The 22,905-nt window shown below is 33.7% G+C and overlaps 2 pseudogenes; one reads left to right on the forward strand and one right to left on the reverse strand.

The window, feature by feature from the left end:
- Positions 1-16,494: 16,494 nt before the first annotated feature.
- On the reverse strand, positions 16,495-16,613 carry LOC128650838 (uncharacterized; annotated as a pseudogene).
- Positions 16,614-20,164: 3,551 nt separating this feature from the next.
- Positions 20,165-20,283, forward strand: LOC128650832 (uncharacterized; annotated as a pseudogene).
- Positions 20,284-22,905: the final 2,622 nt, after the last annotated feature.

Raw genomic sequence — 22,905 nt, forward strand, 5'->3', positions numbered from 1 at the left:
TATTTGATGGTATGTATCACATATGTATATATATATATAATATAACTTAAATTGGTGTATGACGGTTGTATCTGCTCTCTCCTTCTATTCTATTTCTGCAAGTGTTTTTATAACATTTTATTTTTATTTACTAACAATTTGTTATGTCTTGATCTAGAAGAAGAAAACTCATCAAGGGAGATCACTATCAATCTCATGCCGATAGTGGAAAATCCCATTCAAGATGAACCACCAGGAGGGCATGATGGAAGTGAGACTCCGGATATTCTTGAAGATTTGGGAGATGCGCAACCGGATGAAATTCACACACCAGAAAACATTGAGGAACCTGTTGAAACACAGGCACCACCAATTGAACTGCAAACAGGTGGTGTAAATATTGACAATACACCGGCAGAAGGACAATTTGGCGATGTTGCATTGAGGGAAATGTTGACACTGGCAAGGCAATACAGAGAGGACCACAGAGAAATGCTGAATATTATTAACACTAATATTGAACGCTGGGCTGCTCTGTCAGAAAAAAATGTGGAAATCGAAAGGCAAAGGAATGAGATAGAGATGCAGAAATTACAGCTGCAAAGAGAGATGTTCCAGTGGCAGAGGCAGATGGATGAAGAGAAAAACCATCAAATTAACAGAGCTTTGAGCATCAGCGAAAGGACATTACAATCTCTGTTGGCTATTGTCAGTGAAAGGGAGGCGACAACAGACCCAAAGAGGCAACGTCTGGAGTGAACATTTTTTATTATCTAGTCACTGTTAATTTTTTTACTCTGTATATTGTGTACAAAGTTATTGTTTGTGTATTTTTAAGGGACACTGTACTCAAATTTTTTCTTTTGTGATTCAGATAGAGCATGCAAATTTGATCATAGGAGTACATTTGAAAGTTGCTTAAAATTGCATGCTCTATCTGAATCACAAAAGATAAAATTTGGATACAGTGTCCCTTTAAGTTTAAAATGTTAGTCACTGTTAATTTTTTTACTCTGTATATTGTGTACAAAGTTATTGTTTGTGTATTTTTAAGGGACACTGTACTCAAATTTTTTCTTTTGTGATTCAGATAGAGCATGCAAATTTGATCATAGGAGTACATTTGAAAGTTGCTTAAAATTGCATGCTCTATCTGAATCACAAAAGTTAAAATTTGGATACAGTGTCCCTTTAAGTTTAAAATGATAGTCACTGTTAATTTTTTTACTCTGTATATTGTGTACAAAGTTATTGTTTGTGTATTTTTAAGGGACACTGTACTCAAATTTTTTCTTTTGTGATTCAGATAGAGCATGCAAATTTGATCATAGGAGTACATTTGAAAGTTGCTTAAAATTGCATGCTCTATCTGAATCACAAAAGATAAAATTTGGATACAGTGTCCCTTTAAGTTTAAAATGTTAGTCACTGTTAATTTTTTTACTCTGTATATTGTGTACAAAGTTATTGTTTGTGTATTTTTAAGGGACACTGTACTCAAATTTTTTCTTTTGTGATTCAGATAGAGCATGCAAATTTGATCATAGGAGTACATTTGAAAGTTGCTTAAAATTGCATGCTCTATCTGAATCACAAAAGATAAAATTTGGATACAGTGTCCCTTTAAGTTTAAAATGTTAGTCACTGTTAATTTTTTTACTCTGTATATTGTGTACAAAGTTATTGTTTGTGTATTTTTAAGGGACACTGTACTCAAATTTTTTCTTTTGTGATTCAGATAGAGCATGCAAATTTGATCATAGGAGTACATTTGAAAGTTGCTTAAAATTGCATGCTCTATCTGAATCACAAAAGATAAAATTTGGATACAGTGTCCCTTTAAGTTTAAAATGTTAGTCACTGTTAATTTTTTTACTCTGTATATTGTGTACAAAGTTATTGTTTGTGTATTTTTAAGGGACACTGTACTCAAATTTTTTCTTTTGTGATTCAGATAGAGCATGCAAATTTGATCATAGGAGTACATTTGAAAGTTGCTTAAAATTGCATGCTCTATCTGAATCACAAAAGATAAAATTTGGATACAGTGTCCCTTTAAGTTTAAAATGTTAGTCACTGTTAATTTTTTTACTCTGTATATTGTGTACAAAGTTATTGTTTGTGTATTTTTAAGGGACACTGTACTCAAATTTTTTCTTTTGTGATTCAGATAGAGCATGCAAATTTGATCATAGGAGTACATTTGAAAGTTGCTTAAAATTGCATGCTCTATCTGAATCACAAAAGATAAAATTTGGATACAGTGTCCCTTTAAGTTTAAAATGTTAGTCACTGTTAATTTTTTTACTCTGTATATTGTGTACAAAGTTATTGTTTGTGTATTTTTAAGGGACACTGTACTCAAATTTTTTCTTTTGTGATTCAGATAGAGCATGCAAATTTGATCATAGGAGTACATTTGAAAGTTGCTTAAAATTGCATGCTCTATCTGAATCACAAAAGATAAAATTTGGATACAGTGTCCCTTTAAGTTTAAAATGTTATTATTTAATAAAGACAAATTTTTTTATGGCCAAAAAAAAAGTTTATTTACATAAATTCAAACTCACTTTTGATTCTTCAACACAAAACTTTTTCTCAGTTATTAATCATGACAAAACAAAAAATGAAATCAAATTACATATTTACGGTATAAAAAATCTACTTGCTCCATTAACATTGCCAAAGTTGCCCTAATTTTAGAAATTTTTTGTTTGACATGATCTTCTAGACAACTCTGAGTACTTTTGTCTGCAGTCTCAATAGTTGATGTTGAAGATAAATCTGTAGAAAAATAAATGAAAAGCAAAATTTAATTCAATTGTCATATACATATTCAATGTATGATAGGGTTTTTCATCACAAATATTACCTCCTGATGTGCTGTTATCTACGTTATCTACTATATTAGCTTCTACACTTATGTCCACTCCTTTAAAGCTTTCATCTGAGCCAACTCCTATTTGAAATATACAATATATGTATTAGTTAAAACTTGTATTTTCTTAGATTTAAGATTACTGAGTATGAAACATACCTTTATCTACCATCATTGTTGGTAAAACTTCTATCCTTGGTTGAGTATCATCTGAAGTTAATGCTTCAAATATTGTCACACTATCTGGATTTTGAAATTCTTCCATTTCCATACTAGTTTCCATTTCTTCCATGGTAATATCTATGAACGAAATTACAAAGATAGAAAACTATTAAATCAAAAACCTTGTATATATTATTTAAAACAATAATAATAATAATCATTACAAGTGACATAGAAACCAATTTCTAAGTTTCATGATTCAGATAGTGCATGCAATTTAAATAAACTTTATATTTTACTTCATTCTTTTTGTATCTTTATTTGAAAAGCAAGAATCTAAGTTTAGATGCCAGCCCATTTTTGGTGAACCAACTGTGTTGTACTTGATAATTGGACAGAACCAATCAAAGAGTGCTGTCCATGGTGCTCAACCAAAAATTGGCTGGCTCCTTAGCTTAGATGCCCTCTTTTTCAAATAAAAATAGAAAGTAAATGAGGAAAAAAATGATAATAGAAGTAAATTAGCAACTTGATTAATATTGCATGCTAAAACTTTTTAAGCCAAAACCTAAAATATATGATTTAAAATTTAAATAATAAGTCATTACCTGTCTGTGTCTCTTTATGACAAATTGCATATGGATTTGGAGATAATTCAATATCCAATAGTGTTATTGGCAAAGGTGGAGAAAGAGCTTCACTTCTGGGTGTTTGCACCAACATTGACCTTAAGTAGCGTGGTGGGTGTGCACACTTCATTCTCCTACTTCTCATATCTATAAACATATATATAAGAAAAAAATTTAATAAAAAAAATTGAAATAATTATGCTGCATGCTTACTTTTCTAACATGTTTCAATGTTATATAGTAATATATTTATATTTTATTCTACTAACTCAGTTCTGCATGTTTCAATGTTATATACTAATATAGTTATATTTTACTCTACTAACTCATTTTTGTATGCTAAGTTTTCTAACCTTTTAAGTGTATATAGTTATATAGTTAAATTTTAATCTACTAACTCAGTTCTGCATGCTAACTTTTGTAACTTTTTGCAATTGTATATACTAATATAGTCAAAGTTACAGTCAGGAAATATTATTTTCCTGGATTCGTCAATGATGACGCAGTTCAAAAATAAACCCTTTTTTTATATTATTAAAAATTATTTCATATATAATTTTGAAACTTACATGTCCTTATCAATCTTCGAATCGATTTATAGTACTTCGGTTCTCTTCTCTTCAAATCACTATATTTTCTAAGACACTGTCGTCTTGTTCTTTTAATTTTTGAAATACGATGCATTCTTCTCAGCATCTCGTATATAATTTTGTCTCGGCATTCCTGTCTCACTCCCCTCACACCACCAATCCGTTTAGGGAAATATTTATCCATGGCATAAACTAATATCACCAATTCTCCAGCACCAAAAGGTTCAGGACGCGACATGTTTGACGATGACGTGATTAATCGTTATGTCAATCATTAGCGCATTGATCCAGATATGTATCCCCGAAAAATAGAGAAAAATATAATGTATATGTAGATTAATGTATTTTATGAAGGTTTGTAAATATCGATGTTTATAGTTATTACAAATGATATTTGTTTCATATACATTTTCTTTGTTTCAGATGTGTTGATATGTATTAAAATTTACTTTGTTTTACAATTGTTATTTTGTTTCTAAACATTTTCTTTGTTTCAGATGTGTATGTATTAACATTTATACTTTGGTTTACAATAGTTATTGTTTCTAAACATTTTTTTATTTGTTTCAGATGTGTTTTTATGTATTAAAATTTAATTTGGTTTACAATTTTTATTTTGTTTCTAAACATTTAATTTTTTTAAGATGTGTTTATATGTATTAAAATGTTGTTTGGTTTACAATTGTTATTTTGTTTCTAAACATTTTCTTTGTTTCATATGTGTTTATATGTATTAGAATTTATTTTGGTTTACAATTGTTATTTGGTTTCTAAACATTTCCTTTTTTTTCAGATGTGTTTATATGTATAACAAGTTACTTTGGTTTACAATTGTTAATATATAATGTTTAAAGATTATAATTTTGTAATAAAATAATTTATTTTGCCATTATTTTCTATATGCCACTATTCTTTTAACAAATCTTGAATGCAAAAATATATTATAAAGGTTAAGAAAATAAGTGCTAAGAGTAAGCCCTTAAGGTATTTATTTGAATATGGGAAAACCTAGTAGCTGTTAAAAATAGAGGTTAGAATAAAACAAATAAAATTAGCAAGTCTTTTTTAACTCAAAAATCCAATCTGATAACATAAAGCACTGTTGAATATACTGTCGCTTGTTACAGCTACAATTCAATGACACAATAATGAATTAGCATCAGCTATGGAGGGATTACATTACAATAATCACATATGTAAAAGAGTGAGAGCAGCTGTAGACACTAGTGTGATGTCACAAAGACAATGTATTACCTATAATATATTGTCTGTAATAACTTTGATCATAAACTTTATTTATTTGAAACCTTTGATAATTGAAGATCAACAACTGTTATGTATTTAACTGTTTATCATGAGTGATTTTTAATAACCTTAACTCTTAAAAAAAAATGGAGACAAGTTAATAAAGAAAGTTTTTTATTGATCAACTGAAACTTTAATCCTCAAACACAAAATATTGTTCTGAAACCATGTCCCTTGTTGCATTTCCACGCCTATTAGCTTGTTCGACACATATTTCTTCTGGTAAATCATCAGTATCTATTGGATCTTCATCTTCTAATGGACAGCCTCTTTTAATTGCAATATTGTGCAGTATGCAGCAAACCAATATAATTTTGGCAACTTTCTCTGGTGCATACTGCATAGCACCACCAGAACGATCAAGACATCGAAACCGCATTTTCAAAAGACCGAAAGTCCTCTCAATAATCCCCCTGGTAGATCGGTGAGCTTCATTGAAACGTACTTGACTTCTGGTCTGTGGGTTGTTATAGGGAGTCAACAGCCATTCTGTACATGAGTACCCTCCATCTCCTAATAGAAGATATAATAAATATAAATATTAATATAAGAATAATTATAAAGATTCAGAACTATACAATACAATTAAACTATACAGATTACAGTCGACAAATTGGGCGCAATTTTTGTACATTGAAATGAGAGACATATTAGACGCCAGTTATGCTTACCTAGAAGCCATCCGTCAGGCATATTTCCCTCCTCGAACTTCCGGTATAACCCAGTCTGCCTTAAAATGTAAGAATCATGACAGGATCCAGGAAAGTTAGAACGGACACTGATAATCCTCATGTGGGGGTCACAGACCATCTGGACATTCAAGGAATGGAAATGCTTTCGATTCCTATAGATCTCCTCACGAGCTTGAAGTGGTCTTACAGCAACATGGGTACAGTCTATGGCACCTAGGACATTGGGCATCCCAGCCATCCTATAGAAATTTGACTTGATAGATTGCCATTCTTCAGGGGTAGATGGCAAACAAACATATCGATGAAAAATAACCATCATAGCCCCTATTACTTTGGATAAGTGGCGTGAAAAAGCAGATTGACTCATTCCAATAATGACGCTAGAAACTGCCTGAAAGGAGCCTGTTGCAAAAAAATGCAATGCCGCTAATAGTTTGAGAAGTCCCGGAATAGCTTGTGAACGAGCAGTCATCGGCTCCAAATGATCTTCAATCTCTCGATACAGGTGTAATATCGATTCACGATCAAGCCGGAATCTTTGTATGATCTCTCGGTCAGAAAGGCCGTGCAAACCAACCCGTGGAAGGAATACACGGGGGACTCGAACTCTCCTTCTTCTAACCAATCGATTAGCTACATTTCCAGTATTCTGTCTTCTAGCCCGGATTCGCATCAAACGGAGAATAAACAAAAACAGAATTCTCTCCATAGCTGCTGAAATGAACAATGTAAGTACAATGCTGATATTACTGCCTTTTATATATGTCTAGACTGGCGTCTAGAGTGACTTTCCTATTGTTTTGTACCTTGCCCGCCACCTAAAAGGTGGCGAGGCAAAAATAACGAGGTGGGAGCGGAAATTGACGCGAGCGGACAAATAGATTTTTTAGTACATTCGTTTTTGGCGAGTTGGTGGTCAAATGTGTCTAATTACAGTAAAAAATGGAGAGGTAGCGAGGTATGGCGGATAAGTACGCTCGCAATTTTAAAGATGCGAGTTTTTACATAATTGACGGCTTTGTACATATCAGTTTGCGAGTTTGGGCGCGAGATTTGTTGCGGGTAGCTCGCTGACTGCTTAGTACATGGAGCCCTTAAGATGTATTTACCTCTTGGTATTTTTAATATCTACGTATTTTGTATGTATAGGGTTTTTATGAATATGGATCTGAGACATAAGAGGCATATACCTCTTTGTTTTTTTAATATATACGTTTGTTGTATGTATAGGGATATCGTATTTTTCAACATATATAATAGGCACTTGATTATTGGCATTCTCTACATATTTTATTAGGTTTTAATTTGTTCCTTAATTATGTATAGATATTTACATCATATGGTTATTATATGTCACATCCATTGTACATATTTGTATACCCGCTATGGACACTTTATGCCTTACTTTTATTTCTTCCACTATATCGATGTGTTTTCACTAGTTCATGTGGAGTGTGGTTCAGATGAAATTGTACATACCACTGGTTTTATATGAGATATATTAACCCATTTTTCTTGTGTAGTAGAAATTTATGAGATTATAACGATTGTACAATTAATCACTGTAGATCCTATGAACCACCGATAGGTTTTTTTTGTATAGATTGTTTTAATGACTTATCTGGTTATATTTGTATGTGAATGTCCCATTAGGTTGTTAGATTGTAAGGAGAGGTGCAGAGCGCATCCGTGCAGTTTCCGCTGATCTATTGATCATAACAACATGAAAAACATTGACATTGTACCCTCATCATCCCTGTATTACGGGGGGGGGCGTCATATGTTAGGCTCATGTGATTGGCCCGTACTAAGCGATATACGATAGGCTTACAGAGGCTCGACACGCTTGGGTATGAAGACGGCCACGTCATGGGAGGTGTGTCGAGAATCACACTCATGATTGGCTCGCTATTATTGAGCTTTGATTGGATATCTAAGAAAGGGACACTGATCGTGCATGCGCACTGCAATCTCCGAGATGCCGTTCTAAGTGTATTTAAGTCCGTGGAATAGTTAACATGCAATTCACCTGATGAAACGGTCGTTGTAAGACCGTGAAACGTTGTGCTTTACTATTGTTTTAAATAAAGTCTTTTAAATATATGAGACTTCCCACAGAACTTTTATTACGTTAGTAGCAGTTCAGTAACTTTGAGCTGAACTTTTATCCTTCTCTCCATATATACTGGTGTGAGAGCAGCACTACACCCACATTCCCGAGGAGGTTGGAGTACGGGGTACAGTCTGCTGAGTGACTATAAAAGCTCTGAATGCTGTTGTTGCACTTATCAAGTGCTTGAGATCCTGTAAGTACAACAAGTTGGAACTGGGGATTTTGTGATACCACTGATACCGCACTATTGTGGCACCTTCTTTCGTCTTTTTCCTTCTAGTACCGTGATATATGCCAACTATATTTGAAGAAGCAGCAAGCCACTGACTACGATCTTTATGAGTGGAGGAGACTCTATCTTTTATTCCCTAACATAGGGGTTGCAAGCTTTGCCCACCATCAAGTTTTATGGGACTATCTTTTGGCTTCAGGGAACAACTGTGTCATCACGATAAGTTTGTTACACACTTGAATGTTTAATATATAAATGTTTTTATATGTTTACACAGTTTTTTATTTTAGATTTGTACATATTCCTTTGAAACAGGATATGGTGGATTACCTTCACTAGGTATTAACTTCCACATCACTTTTTTATTCTGTAGAGAGTTTGATTGTGGGGATTTATCAAATCCCGTGACACATGTTACACATGTTTTTCTAATAGTAGGCCATCCAATTTATATATTTTTGTATTTTCTTTACACTAGCTATGTTGGTTTTGGTTGGTTAGCGACTACTTGAACTTTTCATTTATTATTCACAATTATAAAATATCACGTTTTTTTATTTTATAAGTGTAAATGTGAGCACTACACACTAGATTAATTATATCATATATATATATATATATATATATATATATATATATATATATATATATATATATATATATATATATATATATATATATATATAAATCATTATGCAGAGTAAAGAACAAAGAAATAGTAATAGATTGGCCCTGAGAGCCAATGATGAGTGCATGGAAACTTCTTGTGAGAACAATAGTGTAATTTTTATGACACAACTACTCTATAAATTAGAAGATGCACTAAAAAGGGAACATAGACATTGGTGGGATGTGGACACCCTAAAGAAATATAAGGAGAAAAGACACATCCCTAGGAGTTTGAGAATTCTTAAGCTATGTTCTTTTAAGAATGATAATGACCTTTTAAATAAATGGCAAGATATTTTTACAGAATGTTCATTTAAACTTATAGATCTGCTAATAGAATACAGAGAATCTGTTCTAACGGTAACAGAGGCAGAAATACTTTTTTATTCTATAGAGAGTTTGATTGTGGGGATTTATCTAATCCCATGACACATGTTACACATGTTTTTCTAATAGTAGGCGCATCCAATTTATATATTTTTGTATATAATATACGGTGTATATATAGATATGTGAATTTATAATCTAAGTGTGATGAACTTATTTCAATTGCCCTATTCATCATAAACAAACGAAGAAAGACAAAGAAAAAATCCTTTTAAATTCTTTCTAAAAAATATTATTTTTATTCCAAATTAAATCTAACTTCACATTAAGCCCTAATGGTTCCAAAGTTTTAAAATGAAAAATTTATTCTGCTTCTGACCTTAATTTTTTTTTTATTGAGGTCTCCACCTCTACAATTTACCTTAATTTTTCTAATACCCCAATATTTAAATCCTTTAGTGCTTTGGTTATGATATTCTTTAAAATGGCGTGATAGTAAATGGCCCTCAAAACCATGCTCTATGTTTAGTAAATGTCCGTGTACTCTATCCCTGAGAGAGCATGACGTCTCCCCTAAATATTGCTTATTACAAGGACTTTGTGCCAGATACACCACATTTTTATCAGTGCACCTGCTACAATCCTGTATCTCATATTCTTTTTTTGTTGTGTTTGATACTAACCATTTGGTTTTCTTACTGAAACTGCATGCTTTACACCCAAAGCATGGTAAAAAAACCTTCAATCTCTGGTTATATAGATCTACATCTGTGATGGTAATAGATACCTTTTTGGGACACTGGGTGCTATTTTTTAATATTTTTTGCTTTTTTAAAGACTATCAGCTAGATTAGGAGTTTTGCGTTATGAGTAAAAAAGCATCGTTATGCTTCATCGCAAATACTAAAATAAAATTATTAACCCGTAATCTGCCGCTCCGGACATCGCCGCCACTTAAAAATGTATTAACCCCTATTCCGCCGCTCCCCAACATCGTTGCCATTATAATAAACCTATCCACCCCTAAACCGCTGCCCTCCTGCATCTCAAACACTATTTAAAGATTATTAACCCCTAATCTGCCGTCCACCCACACCGCCACAATAATAAACCTATTAAACATTAAACCGCAAGCCCCCCACAATGAAATATAATAAAATAAACTAATATCCCATAAACCTCTGGCCTCCCACATCACTACATAAATATATTAACCCCTAAACCTAACCCTAACACCCCTAACTTAAATATAATTAAAATAAATCTAAATAAAACTTACAATTATTACCTAAATAATTCCTATTTAAAACTAAATACTAACCTATAAAATAAAACCTAAGCTAGCTACAAAATAAATAATAGTTACATTGTAGCTAGCTTAGGTTTCATTTTTATTTCACAGGTAAGTTTGTATTTATTTTAACTAGGTAGACTAGTTAATAAATAGTTATTAACTATTTACTAACTACTTAGCTAAAATAAATACAAATGTACCTGTAAAATAAAACCTAACCTGCCTTACACTATCTTTATCTAAATTACAAAAAATAATAAACACTAAATTACACAAAGTAAAAAACAAAATGATCAAAAATAAAAACTCCTAATCTAATAGCCCTCTCAAAATAAAAAAACCCTAGCCTACACTAAACTACCAATGGCCCTTAAAAGGGCCTTTTGCGGGGCATTGCCCCAAAGAAATCAGCTCTTTTACCTGTAAAAAAAATACAAACAACCCCCCAACAGTAAAACTCACCACCCACACAACCAAACCCCCCAAATAAAATTCTATCTAAATAAACCTAAGCTAACCATTGCCATGAAAAGGGCATTTGGATGGGCATTGGACTTAAAAAGGCATTTAGCTCTTTTACATTGCCCAAACCCTAAGCAAAAAATAAAACCCACCCAATAAACCCTTAAAAAAAACCTATCACTTCCCCCTGACAATCCACTTATAGTTTTCGAAGACCGGACATCCATCTTCATGCAGGTGGCAGAAGTCTTCATCCAAGTGGGCAGAAGTTCTCATCGAAGCTGGCAGAAGTCTTCATCCAAGCAGGCAGAAGTCTTCATCCAGACGGCATCTTCTATCTTCATCCATCCGGCGCGGAGCGGGTCCATCTTCAAGACATCCGGCGCTGAGCATCCTCTTCTTCCGATGGTCGCTGAAGAATTAAGTTTCCCTTTAAGTGACATCATCCAAGATGGCATCCCTTACATTCCAATTGGCTGATAGAATTCTATCAGCCAATAGGAATTAAAGGTGAAAAAATACTATTGGCTACTGCAATCAGCCAATAGGATTGAGCTTGCATTCTATTGGCTGATTGGAATAGCTAATAGAATGCAAGCTCAATCCTATTGGCTGATTGCAACAGCCAATAAGATTTTTTCACCTTTAATTCCTATTGGCTGATAGAATTCTATCAGCAAATAGGAAGGTAAGGGACGCCATCTTGAATGACGTCACTTAAAGGAAAACTTCATTCTTCAGCGACCATCGGAGGATGTCTTGAAGATGGACCCGCTTAGCGCCTTTGCCTTTTCAGGGCAATGGTTAGCTTAGGTTTATTTAGATAGAATTTTATTTGAGGGATTTGGTTTTGTGGGTGGTGGGTTTTACTGTTGGGGTGTTTGTATTCTTTTTTTTTACAGGTAAAGAGCTGATTTCTTTGGGGCAATGCCCCGCAAAAGGCCCTTTTAAGGGCCATTGGCAGTTTAGTGCAGGCTAGGGTTTTTTTTAAATTTTGGATGGTCTTTTTTTTTTTATAGGGCTATTAGATTAGGAGTAATTCATTTTTATTTTTGACACTTTCGTTTTTTATTTTGTGTAATCTAGTGGGGGTTTTTTTGTAATTTAGATAATTGTATTTTATTAATTGAATGTATTTTATTTTATTGAAATGTTAGGTTTAGTGTAAGACAGATTAGATTTTATTTTACAGGTAACTTTGTATTTATTTTATCTAGGTAGTTAGTAAATAGTTAATAACTATTTACTAACTAGTCTACCTAGTTAAAATAAATACAAACTTACCTGTGAAATAAAAATAAAACCTAAGCTAGCTACAATATAACTATTAGTTATATTGTAGCTAGCATAGTTGTTTTTTTTTTACAGGTAAGTATTTAGTTTTAAATAGGAATTATTTAGGTAATAATTGTAAGTTTAATTTAGATTTATTTTAATTATATTTAAGTTAAGGGGGGGTTATGCTTAGGGTTAGGGTTGGGTTTAGGAGTTAATATATTTATTTAGTGTTAGTGATGTGGGAGGCCAGAGGTTTAGGGGTTAATAACTTTAGTATAGTGGCGGCGACATTGGGAATGGCAGATTACGGGTTAATAACTGTAATGTAGGTGGCGGCAATATTGCGAGTGGCAGATTAGGGGTTAAAAAGTGCATTTAGGTAGCGGCGATGTTAGGGGCAGCATATTAGGGGTTAATAACATTATGTAGGTTGCGGTGATGTCAGGGGTGGTAGGTTAGGGGTGTTTAGACGTGGTTTTTATGTTAGGGTCTTAGGTTTAAACATAACTTTTTCTTTCCTCATAGACATCAATGGGGCTGCGTTACGGAGCTATTTTTTCATCGATCGCAGGTGTCAGGATTTTTTTTGCCGGCTCTCCCCATTGATGTCTATGGGGAAATCGTGCATGAGCATGTCAAAACACTGTATTTGGGTGAGGTATGGAGCTCAACGCCACAATATCGCCCATGCAAGCCGGGTTTTTAAAAACTGTAAAAGCAGTGCTATAGGGAGGTGAATTAACTACGCTTTTGTGGCGCTCGTTAATTTCCCTATAGCGATGAAAACTCGTAATCTAGCTTTAAGTCTGGCCTTTCAGAAAGAAGTTCCCCCATAATGAGGTCCCTTTGTAATATATACTAATGCTTATTTAGCATTGACCTTATTTCTCTGTGGTTCATGTTACAACCTGTAATGAAAGGTATCCATAGTGTATCTCTTACATTATCCACTTTTAGTTTCCTTTTTAATAATTCAGCTCTTGCCCTTCCTCTTGCTGATTTTCTTGCTTCTCTAATTAATTTTTATTGTATCCTCTTTGTTCAAACTTGATTTCAAGTTGTTAGCTTGTTTTTCAAAATCATCTATTTTAGATTTTTTTTTTTTATAATTCTTGTAAATTGGTTCTTTGGTATATTTTCTATTCTCTGCATTGGCTGATGGCTGTCACATGAAAAAAAATCTACTTATTTACAATTCATAGCAAGTGTTATTGCATTGTCTATTTATTATGTTTTTGCTGATGATATGATTCTACTGTATTTAATAGTCATTTAAATATTTAACCACTTTTCAGGGTTTTCCATGAAGTTTACTATTCAAGGGAGGAAAAAGTTACTAGTCCACTCAATATTATTTTTTACTTATCCACTGCAATTTCTAACTAGTGGAAGTAACCATTCTCTATGCTTACCACTATATAATGAACAGTGTACTCCAGATCCCTCCTACCCTGTCCCGAAGTGAATAGACAGGAAAGAACAAAGGAGGAAGACTGGTGATTACTATCCAGGGATATGAGCCAAGATATAGAAATTGCTTTATTTTGACTTATCTTGACTCTGCCTGGCTAATAATGACCAATTAAACAAATACAAGACAATGGCTAATAGATGTATAATATGTGGGAAACAGCTTAACAAGAAATGTATTTAGGAAACAGCTGAGGACTACACCTTTTGTCCAAATTCCAAGATGGACTGCATCAGTTCCAACTTGTAATGGGAAATAAAGGTATGCAGTGTCTTCCAAACCACAGCTTTGCCAATAAAGCAATGCATCATTGGGGGTTATTAGGATCTGAACTAGAAGAGGCACCCCCACTTGGAAAGCCAATAGTAGAAGGCCTTGTGAAGTGTGTCCTGGGGCCACCTGGAACAGGGACCACATTATTCTTACATGCTGTAGATATGGCCTGGACAATCCAATTAGAAATGTTAATTTTGGGAGGTGCCCCACCTTGGTGAAGAACAACAAACAGCTTTTTTTGTCTTCCTAATACTCTGAGTCTGCTTAAGATAAATATGAAGTCATTGAGCCACATGCAGTGAATAGATCTGAAGATAATGCTTTGAGTTCTAAAAATCACAGAGCATAGGTAATTGCCATGAGGAAAAAAAAATTAAAGTGTGAAATCAGGATGATATCTCCTTCAAAGATTCAAATGGTGGATCATGAATAGCATTCAAGACTAATGAAGGATTCCCAGGATTGCACCACCAATCTCTTAACAAGTAGGAAATGAGCTAGTGCTTAGAAAAACTGAGCAATAAAAGGTTCTTGATTCCACTTGACAACAGAAATAGCAGAGATAACCAACACATAAACCTTTAGAATCTGAGGACTAAGGACATGTAGATAACCATCATGAAGAAACTGCAACAAGTAACAGAGAGAAATGTCTGAAGAAAAAAATCTCTAGTTGACATCCAAGAGAAGAAAGTATTCCATATTATGTAATATGTAGACAAAGTGCTAACTTTTAATAATGCCATTTATCTTTAACTATTGTTTGGGGACTTTCTATTCACTATTGGACGTTAGAATACACAGAAGAGTTGATCTTGAACTGAAATCCAAGTTTTAAACATTGTCAAAAAACAATGCTGCATCTTCCAGTTTTTTTATTTGATAGTGGAGTACACCTAGCACCTACTAAATAAGACCTCTGGCTTTGATAATTTGACACCTAGTTGTCAAAATGGAAAGATGAAACTAATAAGGTATACCAAAGCGCCAACTATACGAAGGCTGGGTCTGGACCTAATGCAATATTGTCAAACGATTACAATAAACAATTCAACTTTGTGTTTACCACATACACATAATAGGTGAAATATATTAGTCAGTTATATAATATTATCTAACCAATAATGTTCTCGATTCTATGCAATGCTAAATATTGCCAAGTGACTAATGTGTAAGGCTCTGAGTAAGACCTTTAACTGTGTGTTTACCACATACGCATTGTCAAGTAAAAAATATTGTGACAGCAATAAGCCAATGTAAAGAATGTGTATCAAAAAAGTTGTGTGCAAAAATTAGTGTACAAAAGATATTAATGGTCAAAAAATAGGTTGATCTTCAAAAAACGTGAATTAAGAACAAAGATTGTGAAAAATGAAAAACCAAAAATTTACAAAACCATTGTGGTGTGTTCCAATAGTAACTTATATAAATGTAAATAATAGTCCAAAAAATAGTCCAACAGTGAAAACTTAATAGAAAAAATAATCCAACAATAAATTATAATAAGTAGTGTGTCTCTTTAAGAAAAAACAATAATCCTTAAAGTGTTGTGAATCCTAACAGCAATAGTTATGATAGTTATGGTGATTTTCCAAGTGTTTTATACTGAATAGCAGTGTCAGTACTTGCTAGCCGTTTTCCAACCCAAAATTCTATCTTCTTGGCAAATATTTTGTTATAATCCCTGGATGATCCTTCTGTAAAAGAAAGATATGATGGTGTAGATTGTTTTTAGATCAATAGAAAATGAAATTGTGCTTACCAGTCGACGCGTTTCGGTCACAAAGAGACCTTTATCAAGACTGGTTTTATGGTGTTAGTAGTGGTCTTTTTATACCAGACTGATTGCTGGACATAAAATTGTGGAACAGGAAGTGTTTGTTAAGCACTTCCTGTTTTACTGACCTTAAATGTGTGTTTAAAATATACAGTTTATAGTTTAAAAATTTGTGATTAAAAAATCCATTATAATACATTGAGATGGTATCCTTATTTTGTCAAGCTGCATCTGATCATTTTTATTCAGAGAAAATACAAAAATTCCTATGTTAGAATACAGTGTTCCAGATTTGGAAAAAATATAGATACAAACCCAGCCTTTTTAGTTATGACTTCATACCTATTATTTAAAAAAAAATTCCTACCACACCTGGTGTTCCCAGGTGGTCTCCCATCCAGGTACTGACCAGGCCTGGCCCTGCTTAACTTCCAAGATCAGACGGGATCAGGTGCATTCAAGGCAGTGTGGCTGTAGACATTTCTGTATTAGCCCTATTTCTCATCATGATCTGATCAGAAAGAGAGTTTACTGTCATCTCCAAGCCGTTTTTCAGCTGTTTCTATTGGGTATAATCTCAGTAGGGGCTTGGTTTCTATTGGATGGGGCAGGGGTGTGTATAATAGGCTCAATTTCATTGGATAGTAGTTGGAATGTTGTTAAAACATTCCCTTATCTGTCATAATAAAGCCATTTTAGCGTATATGTTAAGGTGTCATTTTTAGATGTCATTTCTAGATGCCAATTTTTACATATGCTTGCTAATCTAAGAGAATAAAAAGCGGAAACAAGACATATTCTATATAAAGGACGGACTTGCTAGTTTCATCTTTTACTTATTACACAATCTATGCTGATTATATATCCCTTACAATATTCCTAATGGTGTTATATTGTTGTCTTCTATATACTGGATTTTGCTATAGTGCTATGTCTGTGCTGAGGTGTGAATTATTATCCAGAATAAAGAGAAATGTTTTTTTTTGTTTTTTTGTTTTTTATACAAACAAGGTGAAACCTCAATAGGTTTTAAGTGGAACAGAAACGTATGGGAACCAGATGGTGGTGTAGAAATATTAAACAACCTTTATTTGTTTAACATAAATATCCAATCAAGTGGGAAAGTGACCTCTATACTAGTAGTGTCTTATCTGGAGAGATATTAGCCCTGATTAATGCGTTATATAATCATAGAAAAACTATCAGATAAACTATCCTCAAATCTTTTTTCAAATTTAGAATAGACACCTATCATTACAAACTCATTAGTGTGTGGCATATAGCGTACCCTAGTGACGAGTGTAAAGCATCTGTGGGTTAACCTAGTTCACCCAAAACCTTTTTCTTTTTAAATTATAATTTATAATTGTATTTGTTCCTGTTTATGTACTATATATCCAGAGTGTTATGTCTGAGTTTATATATATGAATGATTGAATTGCTGTCTTCTTTAAATATGAACATCAAATATGTTTTAGGTACTAACCTTGTGAAAATCTATCTAAATCACAAAGTTTATAGAGGGGTATGTAGCTAGCAGTGCTAGAGTATTAGGAATAGAGCCATAATGCAACCAGAAGATGCCCATATATGGGTATACGTTTAAAATTTGTCATATATGCCAAGAGAGGTGGATATAGCAGGAGGTATTCATATACAGTTAGGGGAATTTAGTTTTTTTAGAAGATCGTTGATTATGATACTTGCTATCATGTTTCACAACCCGTGTATTCATAAAAGCAAACACAGTATTATACTGTTCTTCGCCAAAAGAGGCACTTCTCATGGGATTAGTAAAATTAAACATATTCCCATAGTTTCTCTGGGTTGCTTTTGAGATTTTTCCTTTATATCTCATTATAGTTAGTTTAGTTAAGGTTTAAAAGGTGAGATAGATCCTCTTTGTTGTTTAACCCTCTGGGATATAAGCAGTCTAAATAAAATATCCATTTGGATTCTGCCGTTAGTAACTTCTTTTCGTAATTGCCTCCTCTCCAGTTCTTAGTTACTTTTTGAATCCCCATATATTTAATTGTATTAATATTCCCTTGATGTTTCATAGAGAAATGTTTATACAGTGGGGTATCCATATTGCGTTTTTCAATTTGCAGGATATGCTCACGTATCCTATCTCGCAATGGCCTGGATGTCTGTCCTATGTATTGGAGGCCACATGGACATTGGAGTAAATAGACCACTCCCTTATCTTGGCAACGGATCAGGTTTCCAATTTTGTATTTTTCTCTGGTATTGTTGGAGTGAAATTCATCCGTTTTTACTCCACATTTGCATGCTTTGCAAGTGTGACAGGGGAAGAAGCCCTTAACCTTTTTCCCAAAGACGTCTTGTATTCCTGGAGGATTTTTCTTCTGTATGCTTGGTGCCAGTTTATTCTTTAAGTTGTTCGTTTTTCGATATACAAACTTCGGTACCTGAGATAATTTTTCTCCCAGTATGTCATCATCTTTAAGTAGTGCCCAGTGTTTCCGGAAGATCTTTTCTATGATCTTACTGTTTGCACTATACTCTGTAATTAAAGGGATGTTAAGAGTTTATTCATCTTTGTTCCCCTTATTCCTCTCCTTATAGTTGGTGAGTGTTCTTCTTTCTATCTGTCTTACCTCATTAATTCTTTGGTCCAACATCTCTTCTTCATAACCCCTCTCCACAAATTTTTGTTTTATTATTTGCGCCTGTTCTTCCCATTTTGATGGATCAGAACAATTTTTTCTCATACATAAAAGAGGTCCTTTTGGAATATTATTCTTCCATGTATTGTGAAGGCAGCTTGTTTTGTGGACATAATTGTTACTGTCCACCTTTTTAAAATGGGTGGATGTTTCTAATTTCCCTCCTTTCACTTCTATGTTCAGATCCAAGAATGTGAGAGTCGTGTGACTCCATTCATATGTGAATTTTAGATTGGCCGTATTCTTATTCATCACTTCAAAGGTGTATTCCAAGTCTGCCTGTGACCCTTTCCAAACTATGATTATATCATCTATGTATCGACGATAGAGGACCAGGTCCACGCCGGCTGGGCAGGAGTCCCAAAATATTTCCTCCCATTTGCCCATATACAGATTGGCGTAGCTCAGCGCGAACCTGGTCCCCATCGCCGTCCCACAAATTTGTCAGTAGAATTTGCCATCATGGCAGAAGTAGTTGTGATTTAGAATATAATGAATACTATCCAAAATGAATTCAATCTGTTCAGATGGAATTTCCGGATCTTTTTCGAGGTAGAATTTCACTGCTTCCAGTCCCTCTTCATGCGGGATGCTCGTGTACAATGCTGTCACGTCACAAGTCACCAGGATATAATCCTTTTCCCATGTCAGCTCTTCCAGGAGATTAAGTATCTGAGTCGAATCTCTCAAGAAGGAGGGGAGTTGCCTCACGTGTTTTTGCAAATGTTTATCCACATATTCCGATAGGTTGCTACTTAATTAACCTATCCCGGAAATTATTGGCCTTCCTGGAGGATTTTGGAGGGATTTATGGATCTTTGGAAGGTGATATAACACTGGAGTTATTGGATGATGTACATTCAAATAGTTGTATTCTTTGTCATTCAATATTCCTTCTTCCTTGGCCCTCTTCAGCAGTGTTACCAGTTCTTGTTTAAATATGTCCACTGGATTTTTTGATAATTTATAATAGGTGTTGTTGTCACTTAGGATACGTCTGTTCTCTGCTTCATAGTCATCTCTATTCATGACTACGATCCCTCCTCCTTTATCGGCAGATTTTATAGTGAGGTTCTGGTTTTGTTCCAAATTCGTAATTGTTTCCAACTGTTTCTCTGATAGATTCTGTTTCTTATTTTTCAGTTTTTTAGAGCTTATATCACGTATTTCTCTGCACACTACTGTTTCAAATGTCTCGATTGCCGTCCCTTTGTGAGTTGTAGGATAAAATGTTGATTTCGGCCTTAGCTCTGTGTGCTTGTAATTATCATCTACCTTTAAGTTTTCAGCTTCATTAAACCCATATCCCATTCTTTGAGAAATAGGGCTAATACAGAAATGTCTACAGCCACACTGCCTTGAATGCACCTGATCCCATCTGATCTTGGACGTTAAGCAGGGCCAGGCCTGGTCAGTACCTGGATGGGAGACCGCCTGGGAACACCAGGTGCGGTAGGAAATTTTTTTAAATAATAGGTATGAAGTCATAACTAAAAAGGCTGGGTTTGTATCTATATTTTTCCAAATCTGGAACACTGTATTCTAACATAGGAATTTTTGTATTTTCTCTGAATAAAAATGATCAGATGCAGATAGAGCTTGACAAAATAAGGATACCATCTCAATGTATTATAATGGATTTTTTAATCACAAATTTTTAAACTATAAACTGTATATTTTAAACACACATTTAAGGTCAGTAAAACAGGAAGTGCTTAACAAACACTTCCTGTTCCACAATTTTATGGCCAGCAATCAGTCTGGTATAAAAAGACCACTACTAACACCATAAAACCAGTCTTGATAAAGGTCTCTTTGTGACCGAAACGCGTCGACTGGTAAGCACAATTTCATTTTCTATTGATCTAAAAACAATCTACACCATCATATCTTTCTTTTACAGAAGGATCATCCAGGGATTATAACAAAATATTTGCCAAGAAGATAGAATTTTGGGTTGGAAAACGGCTAGCAAGTACTGACACTGCTATTCAGTATAAAACACTTGGAAAATCACCATAACTATCATAACTATTGCTTTTAGGATTCACAACACTTTAAGGATTATTGTTTTTTCTTAAAGAGACACACTACTTATTATAATTTATTGTTGGATTATTTTTTCTATTAAGTTTTCACTGTTGAACTATTTTTTGGACTATTATTTACATTTATATAAGTTACTATTGGAACACACCACAATGTTTTTGTAAATTTTTGGTTTTTCATTTTTCACAATCTTTGTTCTTAATTCACGTTTTTTGAAGATCAACCTATTTTTTGACCATTAATATCTTTTGTACACTAATTTTTGCACACAACTTTTTTGATACACATTCTTTACATTGGCTTATTGCTGTCACAATATTTTTTACTTGACAATGCGTATGTGGTAAACACACAGTTAAAGGTCTTACTCAGAGCCTTACACATTAGTCACTATTGGCAATATTTAGTATTGCATAGAATCGAGAACATTATTGGTTAGATAATATTATATAACTGACTAATATATTTCACCTATTATGTGTATGTGGTAAACACAAAGTTGAATTTTTGTTGTGAGCCTTACACTTAATTTGGAATTTTTTAGGAATATTTTTAAGAGCATTGTTTGCACAATTTTAAATGCCATATCTGCTATTTAACTATTTGTTTTAACTATTCATTTAGCTATTATTGCTGTACAAATTTGTGTATCTGTATATGGTAAACACAAAGTTGAATTTCTGTTGTGAGCCTTATACTAAATTTGGAATTTTTTATGAATATTTTTAAGAGCAATGTTTGCACAATTTTAAATGCTATATCCGTTACATAACTATTTGTTTTAACTATTCATTTAGCTATTATTTTTGTATAAATTTGATTGTTTATACATGGATCCATGTTTTCAACTTATTTGTGTACTCAATAAATTGTTTATTGTAATCGTTTGACAATATTGCATTAGGTCCAGACCCAGCCTTCGTATAGTTGGCGCTTTGGTATACCTTATTAGTTTTTTTATTTGAGGTTCATGTGCTGCAGACGTACCTGATTTGGAACTCTTGAGGACTGACTACTATTTCTGATCTTTAGTTATAAAGAGATTGACATTAACCGGTGATTACATCATCCATGTTTATATTTTTAAATGACAGGATACTTTAATACTAATTGGTTAAAAGATATCATGTGATTGGAATATGTTTGAGCGGACCTGAATTAAGACGTGTATGTGCAGACTACTTGATTGAGAACTATGTTTGTGTGTAATGATTGGTGAAAAATATAACACATCTTTTTCTTATTGGTTGTACTTTTTTTTCACACCGATAAGGTTATTTTCGTTTTTCATTATTTGTATTGTGGAATTTTTCAATTATTTTTAACTAACTTTTCAGTTATAATTTTTTTTTTTAATTATTAATGGCTAGATTACGAGTTGTGCGTTATGGCTAAAAAGCAGTGTTAAGAGGTCCTAACTCTATTTTTTTACGCCCGCTGGTATTATGAGTCTTGAAGGTTTAGGGTCACTGCACACTTCTTTGGATTTACCGCAAAACGACTTATGCAAACTTTGTAAAGTCTTTTTTCTATGGGACTTCCATAGCACTGATATTACAAGTCTGTCCTGGGAGGCCAAAAAGTGAGTGGTACACCTTACCCTGTCAAGATCCCTAACGCATTTAAAAGTCAGTAGTTATGAGTTTTATAGTACAACGCATAACATAAAACTCATAACTAAAGTGCTAAAAAGTACACTAACACCCATAAACTACCTATTAACCCCTAAACCGAGGCCCTCCCGCATCGCAAACACTATAATAAAAATTTTAACCCCTAATCTGCCGCTCTGGACACCGCCGCCACCTACATTATATTTATGAACCCCTAATCTGCTGCCCCCAACATTGCCGACACCTACATTAAATTTATTAACCCCTAATCTGCCACCCCCAACATTGCCAACACCTACATTATAATTATTAACCCCTATTCTGCCGCTCCGGACACTGCCACCACCTACATTATATGTATTAACCCCTAATCTGCTGCCCCCAACATCGCCTACACCTACACACTATTTATTAATCCC

Source organism: Bombina bombina, chromosome 2 (assembly GCF_027579735.1).
Source record: "Bombina bombina isolate aBomBom1 chromosome 2, aBomBom1.pri, whole genome shotgun sequence".
Taxonomy (NCBI): domain Eukaryota; kingdom Metazoa; phylum Chordata; class Amphibia; order Anura; family Bombinatoridae; genus Bombina; species Bombina bombina.